The sequence below is a fragment of the Megascapheus bottae genome, chromosome 6, assembly GCF_031878675.1.
Source record: "Megascapheus bottae isolate mThoBot1 chromosome 6, mThoBot2.hap1, whole genome shotgun sequence".
NCBI classification, from domain to species: Eukaryota; Metazoa; Chordata; class Mammalia; order Rodentia; family Geomyidae; genus Megascapheus; species Megascapheus bottae.
In genome coordinates, this window is record NC_143514.1 from 28,878,089 (window position 1) to 28,892,634 (window position 14,546).

Here is a 14,546-nt window from a genome sequence, read left to right on the forward strand (position 1 = left end):
TCAAGGTAAATAAAGCCTCATAGATTTATTACATTGCAGTATATTTCTTCTATTCATAGTTTCATCTAATGTTTTTTGTTTAGCTTTACTTGGTGCTGGTTTTAAGGCTTCAACTCAGGACTTGGCTGCTGTCCCTGACCTTTTGTGTTCCAAGGCTGACACTCTATTATGTGAGCCACATCTCCATTTCTGTTTTTTTTTGGTGGTTAATTGGAGTTTCATTGGCTTTCCTGCCAAGTTTTGTTTTGATCTCCCACTCCTGAGTAGCTGGGATTACAGCTACTCAGGAATGAGCTACCAGTAGCTGGCTTAACAGACATTTTATCATGCATTGATATTGAATTTTGTTAGGAACTTCCTTGCATTTTTTATTGTAATGTGTAAAAGGATTACAGTTATATTCGCCAGATGGAGGGTGCCTTACTTTTCACACATTGATACCCCTTTCTCATGTTTTTGTCCCCATTTTCCTCCTTCCACCCCTCCTAATTATCTTATTACCCCCCCTTCCCTTTCCTATTTCAAACAAACAGATAAACGTATATACAATATACCAGGTAACAAACTCAGATAAAGTAACAACATGAGATTAACCATAAAGGCAACAAAAGAGAAGAGAAATAACATAGTACATTAAGAACAACAACTAATCACATAATATTAACTCTTATTTTCATATCCTAGAGATCCTTTCATTTAGTCTCATCTTATATGGCCTTATGTATCTAGCTTTTGAGCTATTGTAATCCTCTGCTAGGAGAGTCCTAGGTTTGTACTAATTATTACAAATGAAGGGTTTGACTTACTTCACTTAAAATAATTTTTTCCTTTGTGTTTGGCTTACTTCACTTAATATGATTTTTTTCTAAGTCTTTCCGTTTCCTTACAAATGGGGCCATGTCATTCTATGCTTCCTTGCATTTTTGAGGTATTATTTTGTCCTTTATTCTGTTTAGGTGCTGTATTATGTTAACTGGTTTGTTTATGTTACATCCTGGGAATAAATCTACCTTGATTGTCGTGTATGATCTATTTTTGTTGTTGTTGTTGGTGGTGGTGATCCTGGAGTTTGAAGCCTTGGCCATGGTGTTGTCCTTGAGCACTTCAGCTCAAAGTTAGGGCCCTATTACTTTGAGCCACAGTGCTACTTCCAGTTTTTTGTTTTCTGTTGGTAAATTTGAGATTTTTATTTCAAATTTTTATCTTAATTTGAGATAAAAATCTCAAATTAACTAGCTGGGAGTGTGGCCTAATGGTTGAGTGCTTGCCTAACATGCATGAATCCATGGGTTCAATTCCTTGGTATCACAAACAGAGAAAAAGCTGGAATTGGTAGTGTGGCTCAAGTGGTAGAGCTTGAAAAAGCTCAAGAACAGTGCTAGGCACTGAGTTCAAGTGCCAGGACCAGAAAAAGAAAAGAAAAGAATCTCATGGACTTTTCTGCTTTGCTGGTTTATATTGCAATTCTCAGATCTCAGCTTCTTGGGTAGCTAGAATTACAGGCATTAGTTACTTGTGCCCAGCTGTTATATGATCTTTTAAGGGAGTTGTATTTGGTTTGCAAGTATTTGAGAAATATTTTGTCTGTATTCAACAAGGAAATTAATATCTATTTTTGTTGTTTCTTTATCTGGTATTGGTATCAGACTAGTGATATGTATGTATGTATGTATGTATGTATCTATCTATCTATCTATCTATCTATCTATCATCTATCTAACTATCTATCTATATTTTGGTCATTCATGGACTTTGAGCTCTGGACCTGAACATTGTCCCTGAGCTCTTCAGGTCCAGGCTAGCACACTACCACTTGAGCCACAGTGCTGCTTCTTGTTTTCCAGTGGTTACTTGGAGATCAGAGTCTCATACGACTTTCACACCTGGGCTGTCTTTGAACAGTCATTCTAAGATCTAAGCCTCCTGAGTAGCTGAGATTACAGATGTGAGTCACCAGCATCTAGATTCACTGTTTATTATATGGAATAGTTTGAGGAATATTGATGTTAATTCTCTTTAAATGGTAGAATTCAAATGTGAATCATTCAAATCCTGAGATTTCCTTTGTTGGGAGACTATTACTGTTTCAATCTTATTTTCATTATAGGTCTGTTTATGTTGTTTCTGTCCTCTAGGTTCAATTTTGATAGTCATTTATCCATTTCTCCTAGTTTTTTTTTTCAATTTCTTGGAGCTTTTGGACCCTGCCTAGCCATTAATCACCCCATGGGACAGAAGAGGCTGAGCATAATAATATAATCCATGTGATGTGAACTCAAGCTTTTCAGACTTCCTAATGACAACCTACCCTGTTGAGAGGTTGAAACACTCTGACATCTATGGGAATGAAGCTCTTCCTACAGTAATCCTCAGGTTATTGGGCTTGTTTCTTTCCAGAGAGGGGGAATCTACCTACTAAACTATGCTTTTCACTTTCCATGGTACTTCTTGCTTAAACACTTGACATCATCCACATCAGACCTACCCACCATCAGCAATCACTCTTAAAACTGTCTAAAAACCAGACATTCTGGGAGGTATACGCAAGCTCTTTGAGCTGTTTTTGGTCCATGTTTATAGTCTGAAGAGTAGCTCAGCCTCAAGTAATAAGCCCTTTCTCCTGATGGTACCTTTCACTTGACGTATAGCATTCCAAAATAGAAGAAATAAGATAATGTTCTTTTCCAATTCCTCTTGACATTTTGAAGTGGTTACTATCTCACCAAATCCCTAGCTCTAAGTCTTCCAGGACACATGGACTTAATCTGTGCAGATGACTTTTGGTCCTGTGCCAAGACTCTTAAACTTACCTTGTGGTTCTCTGCCTTCTGGAGATAGGATGGGAAGGATTGATAGAGTGGGTGAGGGGATTGGGAAGGCAGGTTTGGAGACACACATCATTGTAAATTTCTATGTCAGCTTTCAACAATCCTCTCATACCTTTGTAATTCCTAATGCCTTCCTTTCTCTTTCTTTAAGTTGTATAGTCTTCCCATTTTTATTTGTTTTCTTTTTACTTCTGTGTTGACCATTCCTCGTGACATAACCAAGTGTTCTGTAGAACATTTTGGCAACGGGATTTTAAAATATCTTTGAAACCATCTTGTAAAAATATCAGTCTAGGAATTTCTTTTTTTTTTGCCTTTCAAACTTTCTACAAAGTTAAAAGATAATAAATGTACCCAATTCCTGGATTCGTTCTTAGCAATTAGACCAACAATCTGACCAAATAAAAAATCACACACAAAACCAACAGGAAGCCAGGTGTCAGGGTCCCAACTTGTATGCTAAGCTACTCAGAAGGCTGAAATCTGAGAAGTGTGGTTCAAAGACAGCTGGGATAGGAGAGGCTGTGGAACTTCTATCTGAAATTAATGTCCAAAAGACCAGATGTAGAGCTGTAGTTCATGTGTTAGAGTGCTAACGTTGAGCAGGCACAGAATTCAAGCTCCAGGAACAACACACACACACACACACACACACACACACACACACTGCCATCACCACTACCACCACCATCAACAACTACAGGACAAATTTGCAAGTCAACTAATTAATCTTTTATAACTAAATAGATACTAATATGATTCAGAGAATTTATATAAGTGTGATCTATGCCATTGGAACTGTGGGCAAATTGTTTTGTATGTTAGAGTTACAATTCTCATGATTATAAAATACAAGAACGTTAGATAGCATTCAACTAAGTAATTTATACTAATCAGAGACTATTGTTTGGTAGAAAGTGAAATATATTTTTAATGACTTAACATATACATGAAAAGACTGGAAAAGTTCAGTTCAGGTCCAGTTCGCTTCAACTTATTGATAGCATCAATGGCCTCTTTTATTCTACTTTTTTTTTTCTATCTGAACCCTGGAATATCTGAGATTTTTTTATTCTAGAGTTAACTCTCCTCAAGTTCAAGTTTTATCCTTGCGTGTATACCTGAGGGACTTTATATTTGCATAATGTCATCTATTGTGAGTTGATGCCTTTCACCCAGAATTTTCAGCAAACTCTAAAGATTCAATAGGATTATGTAGTAGTAATTAACCCACTGAAGAATAAGAGTAAGATTTGTTTCCCCAAACAAAGTATAGATAGTATTGCCTTTGAAGGAAAGTCATACTATATAGTTAGAACTACAAGTAGATGCTGGTAACGAATAATTAGCCTTGTATTCTTGGGGCTTTTACTGTATCCAATAGATAGTCATTGCTTATGTTGATTGGTTTAATATTGATTGACTTGATGAGAAAAGTATATATTGAATGAAAAACATTCCTAACAAAGAATACAAATCAAAATGAGCCTATGACCCTTGTCTCGGTTGTTTTGTAGATGTATTTATGTGGAAAACCATATATTTCAGATATGCTATTCTTATGAAACAATCTTACCCCTGACTTTACCTTTAAAACTCTCAGTAGAATAATTTATAGGCTAACATGAACCTGTTTTGCAATAGAGCTGAGATATTCTGAGAGGGAAGAAAAATTTCACATCCAGAAAAGTACAGTAAAGTTCAGCTAAATGTTCTTTGCATCTCACAAAAAGAACAATTTTTTCATTGCCTTACTTTCTGTTAAGTCACAAGTCATGTTTCACTTTCAAGTAAACCCTTCTCTTTTTTAGACTTCTCTACTCATTAGAGAATCAGAAGGTATTTAGAAGTGAAGGCTTTGCACCTTGGAACAAAGCTTCATGAGGCTTCTGTGAGAATTAAAGGAAAACACATAAGCTTTGTTGCAAGGTGTATTTAGCCCATTTATTAATTGGGTTGTTGTTTCTTTGGGTATTTATTTTTTAGGGGGTTTATTTTTGAAATATAAGTATTTTAGATTTGAGTTCCTTGTCTAATGCATAACTAGTAATAATCTCCCATTCTGAGGTATAATATGAAATTTTCTTAGTCTTCATTTGCTCTCTAGTTGTAATCAGGGACTTGGAAGATTCTTCATGGGTGGCCTAGGACCTAACCGTCTACTTTACACTATATGGGAACTCAATAAATACTGCTATTTTTTTCAGGGAATCTTCACTTCTAGTTAGCCTGTGAAATATATCAATGGGTGAAGACCTCTATTATTTTCTAAAATTGCATTTAGTTTAAAATTTTCATTGTACAAACTTGTTTTTTTAATATATATGCAGTGTGTGATAGTCAAATAAGGCTAGTTAATGTCACAGCATATCTTTTAAAATGTTCAATATATTTAGAAGGATAGGACCCATAACCCCTGCTCATTAGCCTTCTCTTGGAAGTAGCATGTCACAAAATTGCCTATGAGATCTACTGCTTGTTAATTTAAGAAAATTGAAAGGATATAGGTATCAGAGGACTTAATAAGGCAAGTTTAAAATACTGGCAATGCACAGTGTGGAGTGTTAGTTTGCCAATGGGTGCACCAGAACTTATGGAGAAACCTCAAGTGCCTTTGGAAGAATACACAGAATAAACACACACACACACACACACACACACACACACACACACACACACACACACACACGCCCTCCCAAATATTCCAAAAATAAAAATGTAAAAAAAATTTAACAAACTTAAATATGTAGGCATTTTGTAAAAATAGATTATGTTCTTATATCTTTTTTATTTTATAGATAGTATTTCAAGACAAATTGAGTCATTTTTCAAAGTACAATATATTTAAAACATTATATTTTGTGATTAAAAGAGGTTTTTTGTTTTTTTTTAGCAAGAAGAAAAGAAAAATCTCTATGTCTCTGTCTCTATTTATCTCTCTCCCTCTGTATTTCCCTCTCTCTCTGTTAAGACTGATTTGGGTGATTTATGAGTTTTCTAAAGCACATTTAATAACATGCCACAAGACTGAGAGCTAATTACATTTCTTAGTCTCCAAATCTGAGGGTTTTTTTTTTTTGCTTTCAAATATTTAAAAGGAAATTTAAAGACAAAGACATCCAAAGATGCTACTTGTGTGTTCAATTGTCAGAGAAGCTTGCAATTTAGTAAGATCTAGAACATTTTGCAGTAAATGAACCAAAAGGAGAAAACCAGATTAGTCTGATCTCTCACTGTGCTAAGCATGAGCAAATTAAACTGCAAAGTAACCCAAAATAGCTAGCAAGGGAGATGGCAACAGGCTAAAAAGCCAGAAAAGAATAAAAAATTTCCACAAGAAAAGAAATGAAAAGGGAAAGACTGAAAGTAGACCTCCTGATAAGAGAAAGAGGGCTTTTGAGTACAGTTTAATTCAGAGCACTGAGCTTATTAAAACTCAGTGTCAGCACTTTATGGTTCTACACAATTCATCTACAAACAAAAGAGAGATGGTACCACTGGCATTCCTTTTAATTAGAATACCAATATGCAAGAATTGTATCTACTTAAAAATTGAATACAATTAGTATACTGGAGAACTGATGAGTTATAAATGTCATGCATATCACAGTTGGGTTTCTCCCTGTTTTCCTTTGTCTTCTGTATTTGTAGATTAATGATTCTAGTCTTTGAAAACTTTAGTCCATGGTACGTTGTTCTTGTCATTTTTATGCTCTAGTTTCTCTTTGGTTTGTATAAATCTTTATCTCCTTCCATTGAAAATGATGGAGTATATTGACATTTCTAATTGCCTAAGGTTTGTCTTGAGGACATGAGGCTGAAAGGTAGGCCTACTCACAAGAAAGTGACTTCACATCATTATCTTTCTTTATGGCAATTGGCACATATCTCTGGGTAAAATGTGGGTCTTGGAGCAAGCACATAAGAAATGAGTCCTATTCTATGTGGATCGGCTCAAGGTCTACATGGAAGGAATTTTAGAAAATGTTATCTGTAGGTTTAATGTTGAGCAAAGTTCACCCTTCCTGTTTTGTGTAGGTGCCCAAGTGTACTTCCTAGGACTTGGATCGCCCTGTTTACCCAAGAACTGTACTGATCTTTGAATGTTTTCTGCCATTAAGGAATATGGAAGAACTTGTGTCTGCACTGGAGTCTGAGCAAGTGTAAACCTGGCCTGGCCCTCAGGAAGATGGAGCCTATTCTGCCTGGTATGCCTTTAAATGCCATAGAAACTGTCTCTTTTCCTGGGTCTGGGTGTTATCATACAACAAGCATTGTTAAAATGATATGAAAACAGTTCTACACTAAGCTAATAAAGACAGTTACATAATTTTTGTTTTACTTTGCCAACTTAAAAACATGAAACAAGAGAGCATAATATGCTTATTGTGAACTAAATTATTGAATCAATGTTCAGTGATTTCAGTTCTGTCATATTTTCAATTTCAGTTTTGTGACTTTCTTTTACATTGTTATGGCCTGTATTTAGTGAGTTGTTTACAGCTAATTTAGCTTTTTCTTAGTCAAAACAAATTGAATTTACTCAAATTTCCAAATGTACTTTAAGAAAAGAAAGATCACACAGTTACAACTGAGACCATGACAACAGTACAATTCAAATATTTTTTAAACGAAATGTCTTTTTAATGCATGTAACTTCACTAAGTTACAGATATCAGAAGTTAGATTATTATTATCATGACTTAAAAATACCTCTGATCCCCTGGAAAAATATTTCTATCTAAATTAACATCGTATCATTACCTTTACAATATAAGGAAGGTTCTGAAAAATCCTTCAATTTCTCTGTATCTGTACTCAAGAATATTGATTAACATAAATTCATTTTCCTATTACACAGAACATCATGACAGGATAAAACTTCAACTTCAAGGTTGAAAACTTAATTCTGCTATGTGTTTTCACCTTAAATATTTTGTTTTGTTGCTGGAGTAGTTATATTCCAAGTAATGAAGATTCTGCACCTCTCTTTGAAACTCAGAAATTCTAATCCCCTCACAAAAAAGGCTTTATTTCCTTAATTATGGGCAGTTTGATGTGTTTTAACATAGGCTTACATTTCAGTATCCTGCCACTCCTCCTGACTAAAAGGAAGAAAGAACTCTGTTCTTCAGTGTCCTTTATAAAACAGTAGGTACCATTTTATGAAAGAAAAGTAGTTTACTTTTAACTAAACCTTGATTTTAGTTCAACATCAGTATATAGTACCCTGACATTTGCTGATTATCTTTTCATGAAAAGGTACCCCCTTCAACATTAAGCTCTATGGGCTTATGCTTGTAAACAGCTTCAACCTATCAATTATAAACTCTAACTCCATGAGCAATGTTTTCCCTGATATCATAGTACTGTTTCTCTATTAATCTATAGTCAATTTATTTTAGGAAGAAAGCTCACATTTTAAACTTCTGTGGTTACATATTTATGCCATTTTCATCTATGGCAAACAGGTAGTACCCATTAGCAACCAAAAAGAACAGAGAATAAAAAAAGTAGCTTTACATTTGACATCTGCATCGGAGAATTGTTGGAGAATTGTCAAATTTTATGTTTATGGTATTTTTATACATTCCAGAAATAATCAAAAGACATTTTGAGTTAGACTCAGAGTTGCCTGACAAGCAGGAGAGAATTGTTCAATTTGCTAGATTTTGAAATATAACGTGGTACTAAACCATGTATTAATCTTCTAATCAATGAATATATATTTATGATCATCCTATGTTGTTTGATCTTTCATCACAGTTTGTAGTTTGGAGAAATGTTTGATACTGCCATTCAAATGATAGGCAAGATGGGAAGAGATCTTGAGGCAACATCTGTCTCCTGCTTGGGTATTTTTAATGTATTACTGAAATGAGTACCATAAATAATTGGTTGACTAGAAAAATACTGAGGAACTCAAAAGTAAAATCACATGTTTTAGCAGAATTTGGATATGTTATTGTAATAGCACATACTTTACTACTCCTGTAACAATGACCAAGTGAAAGTGACCATTGGATTCTTGGAATCCACTAACCATTTAACAGATAACAACACATTTAACCTTCATCTTTGCATGTATGAATAAATTAGCTGAAAGTTCTTAAACAGAAGAACTTTAGTGAATTTTTGGACAGAAACAAAAAGGGACAATAACTGGTAGATAGAAAACTCCCTTTGAAACTTCAAATGCATATAATCTATGAAAATAAACATGGAGTGAGTATAATTTAAGGAAAACAGAATAATTGAGAATTTGTCAAATTTTGAATGTATCTGATACATCAGCAAAACTACATGTATATCAATATTGGTGTGCAAATCTGTGCAAATTGTATTTTAGAATACATTGCGGCTACATACTCTGCTTTTGGTAATGAGCTTCATATAAAGGTAGAATCATTCAATTTGCTTCTGCTATTATCTTCATGCATAAGTTTTCTTTGACACAGGAAAGTTGAAGACCAGTTCTCCAATTGTTATTCTTCTATGCAAAGAGAAATGATTGTTAGACCTTACACATCATGGCCTTTGAGTTGTTGAGATATTCAAATATCTGAAGTGGAAAAGACTCACTCCAAGGCAAAGATAAGATGACATACAAATGCACCCTTTAAAATTTTGTTCTAACTCCTAAGGTGCTAGTTGTACATTTATAGACATTGTGCCATTAATACTAATACATGCAACCATGGCTCCACTCAAGTACAGAAAGAATAGCTTCTATCTTTCATTTATTATGTTGAAATTCCAATGTCTGTCAGCTCACTTAAATAATGTTGATCACAGGCGCCACAGAAATAATTAGATGGGTAGATGGAAAGATAGATTGAGTTAAGAGTTCACAGGTTTCATGTCTGCTATTGTTGAGGATCCATTATCTGTCTGTTTTCTACTTATGCTTTTTCATTGTGTTAAAAGCCTCCATATTTTTAAATGAATGGCTCATCATCTTCCAGGCACAAGACATATTACATTATTTCAAAGAGAAGACAGTAAAACATAGTTGAACAAAAGAAACAGCAGAGACTCCTTTGTAATTGATCTGTATTTATTTTTTAAAGTAATCAATAGTTGTTTGCAAGTAATTACACAATATAGACTGTAAGTAAGACATGACCAAAAACACATATCTGAATTTTAAGAAGGTCTAATACATTCAAACTAAGAGACAAATTATAGATAATCCCAAGGAATCTATATTTGGTAAATATTAATTTCCCCCTTATTTTTCTGGCTTTACACTATCTGTTGTGAATATCTAAGCAAGAATAAACTTGTTTGAACTGTTGAAATACTACACTGATTGAAGTATGATATTTTCTATAGAAATCACTGAAGCTAATCACACAAGCACAGTTATACATACCTCTTTCAGCAGGTTTGAAATACTTGAATATCATAATTGGTCTGCAGCTGAGGACATTTTGTTCTAGAGATCCAAGGGGGATGAGTATCCTCCTCATTTTACTATACACAAGTAAATAATGAAAGATTCAATCCACAGAGTGTTGTTGCTTTTGTTAACGAGACAATTTTTGAAGTGGCTGCATAGGGCTAAAGTCTCTAATTCTGATTCCATTTTAAATAAACAGTTCTGAGCACTGCAAATATGCTAATCATTTTGAAGCAAACAATGTATTTAAAACTGGAGACCTCACTAGGAAGAAAAAGAAAACATACTTTATTAGGAAAATAAACTCATAACAATGTTTTATTACATAGATCAATATGTATCTGACATGCAACTCTCAGCCTAATTTTAACTATGTTCTAAAATCTAATAGGCCATGGGGCTTGAACTTGGCCTTGGGCATTGTCCTTGAGCTCTTCAGCTCAAGGCTACCACCATAGCCTTGAGCCAAGGCCCACTTCCCATTTTCTAGAGGCTAATTGGAAGTAAGAGTCTCAAGACCTTTTGGGACCAGGCTGGTTTTGAACCATGATCCTCAGATCTCAGCCTCCTGAATAGCTAGGATTACAGGTGTGATCCAAGAAGCCTGGCTGCTGACATTTTCTTAATAGCTTTTAAGAGATGACTGCCACAAGTCAATTAAGTCACATTTTTTATTGTAATGTATAGAGGGGTTACAGTTATATTCTTCAGGTAGTAGTTGCATTATTTCTCACACACTGATACCTCTTCTCATGTTTTTGTCCCCATTTCCTTTCCTCCACCCCCTCCAAATCATCTTATTATGTCACATTTTTTAAACAACCCAACCACCACATGAAGTTTACAAACACAAGAAGCATCTGATGTGCTATACTTGCTGTCAATTCTTTTTTAATTTTTTATTGTCATTAATAGAAGGATTACATTATATTTGCCAGAAAGTGCATTACTTCACATTGATACCCCTTCTCCTATTTTTGTCCCCATTTCCCATTGTCCCTCCCAGTCATCTTGTTAAGTCACATTTTTTTCATATTTCCTTTTTATTTTCTTTTTTCATATAATTTTTATTGTAATTAATAGAAGGCTTACATTATATTTGCCTGATAGAAGGTGCATTACTTCACAAACATTGATACCCTTTCTCATGTCTTGGTCCCCATTTCCCTCTCCTCCATCCCCGCCTCCTCATCTTGTTTTCACCCCTTCCCTATCCTATTTCAAATAACCAAACAAGCATATATCCAATATATCAGATAACAAGGTAAGTAACAATATGAGATAACCAAGGGACAGCAAAAGAGGTGAGAGATAACATAGTGCATTAAGGACAACAATCATATATGACTTTTGTTTCTATATCCTGGAGGTCCTTTCATTTAGCATCATCCTATATGGCCTTATGTATCTAGGTTTTGCTCTATTGTAAATCTCTGCCAAGAGAGCCCAAGATTTCTACTGAAGAACATTTCCTTTCAAACAGTGTCACCCACACCTCCCTCATTTCACCATTAATTCTTGATGACTAATAATTCTCTCCAATAATACTGAAGTCCACTGCTTCCTTCCAATTTCTATGGCATGTTTCACATGTTAAGTAGTGATAAGTATGGATAGATGTCTACAGTTCTCAGAAAATAACAAAACAAAAACCTCTGACAGTTTTCAATAAATTTCTCAGTGACGTTATTCTGCTTATTCCCTTTACGATTTACTTATGGGGAACTCTTCCTGCCTTCTGGGTTCAATCTCATCCAGGGCAGGAACTTGCTGGAGGCTATCAGCGTCCATGTGCCTTTTCTCCATTTCCTGAAACAAAGTTTGCTTCTTACCCCCGCCTCCCGCTTTTTTTGGTCAGTCGTGGGACTTGACCTTTGGGCATAGGTGCTGTCCCTGAGCTGTTCAGTTCAAGGCTTGCGCTCTACCTTTTGAGCCAGAGGGCCACTTCCAGTTTTCTGGTACTTAATTGGAGATCAGAGTCTCAAGGACTTTCGTGCCCAGTTGGCTTTGAACTGTGATCCTGAAATCTCAGCCTTCTGAGTAGCTAGGATTACAGGTGTGTGCTATTGTCGTCCAGCTTTGCTTCTCCCAAGTCTATCCCATTTTATTTCTAAGTATGAAATCGCATTTTTTTCGTCTACTTACAATGAATTATACAGTTGCCTGACAATTGATTTGTAAGATTTGTGAGGGCAGAGATTATATTCTACAGTATAGTAGAAATTTAATGAATATTTTAAAATTAGAGGACTGAACGAATGCTCCAAGCCTTTTATACTTCGGTAAAATCCTGTCATTCTCACTCAAAAGATGACCCATTTTCAATTCATTGATAGTTTATTGTTTCCCAATAAACTTGTGTTCTACAGAACACAAGGACCCAGGTAGATAGCTATGCTGATTTTCTGATTAGGATGTGCACCCCAGAGTCACAGATATCATCGCACAGGAACCAGAATTCTTCTCCTTTCTGTCTTCATAGAATGGATTCATTGTTTCTGATTGAAAGAAAGTTCCTCCTACTTACCCCCACCCCACTGTTCACAGAGGTCAAGGCTCACAGAGAGCAGAGGAGAATTTAGCTTTGCAATCATTACTGTAGAAGATTCTCTGGAAAGAAAAGAGACTGTAAAGTGAATGTTCATTTATCCCAGAGAGTTTAAGGTGGATTTCATTCAGTGGAAATAAGAACACAGGATGAAAATTGGAAATTCTAATTAACATAGGTGAATTTCTCAGGTAAACATAGGTGAATTACTCAGGTAAAAAAATCAGTGCAAACATTAAAAAATGAAAAATAAATACCAATTACCTATGACCAATGTACTAAGATAAAATATCAAGCACAAAATAAGCACATTTATGAATATTTGTTAAAAAGCTTTTTTTTTACAATGAATGACTTACTTTGAATGTCATTTCTTTCATCTACTTGTAGGTACACACAGATTTTTCAAAGTTCCTGCGTTTCTCACCAAACACAGTAAGCCAACAAAAAATGAGTTAAACATAATTTGTTATTCCATATTACCTTTTTAACCATTAAAATGAGACTTGCATATGATTCTTGTTTTTTTTCCAGTTTCATTAGATTGGGAATGTACAAAGACCAGTACAATAACATTTTCTTTGAAGTGTTTTCTATCCCACAAATTTCAAAAGCTGTTACATAAATTTTGCAGATGGAAATATCCAGTGAAATATATAGAGAGAGGTGTTTCAGTCATTCTATGTATAGTAAAGTATGCTTCTAGAATATTCATCTCATGAAGGACAGATGTCCTACTTAGAGCAGAATATTGATTTAATACAAAAATGCCATCAAAGTGTCTTAAATAACATTTTCCAAGGTGCTCAGAAAATTTGGCTTAAGTATCATGAGTCATGATTTTCCATATGCAGAATGATATCTTGTAGAAGTGCCATATATTTGTATCCACATTATCTATATCTAACACTCTACAAATATATATGCAATATATCTATGTATAAATGCTATGCATACATCTATATATGATACATATAGAGATAAAGTTATATAGATACATATATCTACACATGCATCTATAATTCTATATGCTCTACATTCACATATAACTCATCAATTATTTTACTTTTTCTAAATTTAAGAAAGATAAATGTAATTTGTATATAAAGTAGTTACAGTATCTGCCAAAAGATCGACTCATAGCCAGTATTAACACAACTATTTCAGTTGAATATAATAAACTAAAGAGATGAATAATAATGTACCACATATGGCTAATTCACATTTTTCCTGATAAAATAAAATGTGACTGAAATATAAAAATTATATTAAAATTAAGCTGCCAAATGACAGTTGATATGCTTGCATAGTTACCACACTGAAATCTTAGAATTGTAATTGTATATAGCAATGAAAAACTCAATTTTCCATACTTTCCTTAAAAAGTACTTTAATGTAGCTAATTTATTCAGTTTCTTATTCTTATTTTTAATATTAAGTTATAAAATAAAATTGTAGCCCATTCTATTGCTTGTAATTATGTTTGATTAGCAAGTAGACATAATCTGATATGATATTTGAACTAAGTATTGTCTCTCTCTATGTTTGATATTTCACTTAATAAAGTGAAAAAAAACCCATTTCATTCATGAGAAGTTCCTTTTCAATAATAGCTAGAGATGAAGATCTATGAGACATGTATAGATATGAAAATCACAGTAGATAAAGAGCATCTGCAAATTTCTGGAGAAAGGTTTGATTGGAGAATTTAAAGACTCTGATATGGAAGTACTCAGAGAGATAAGATTTATATATTCTTGCGGATGTT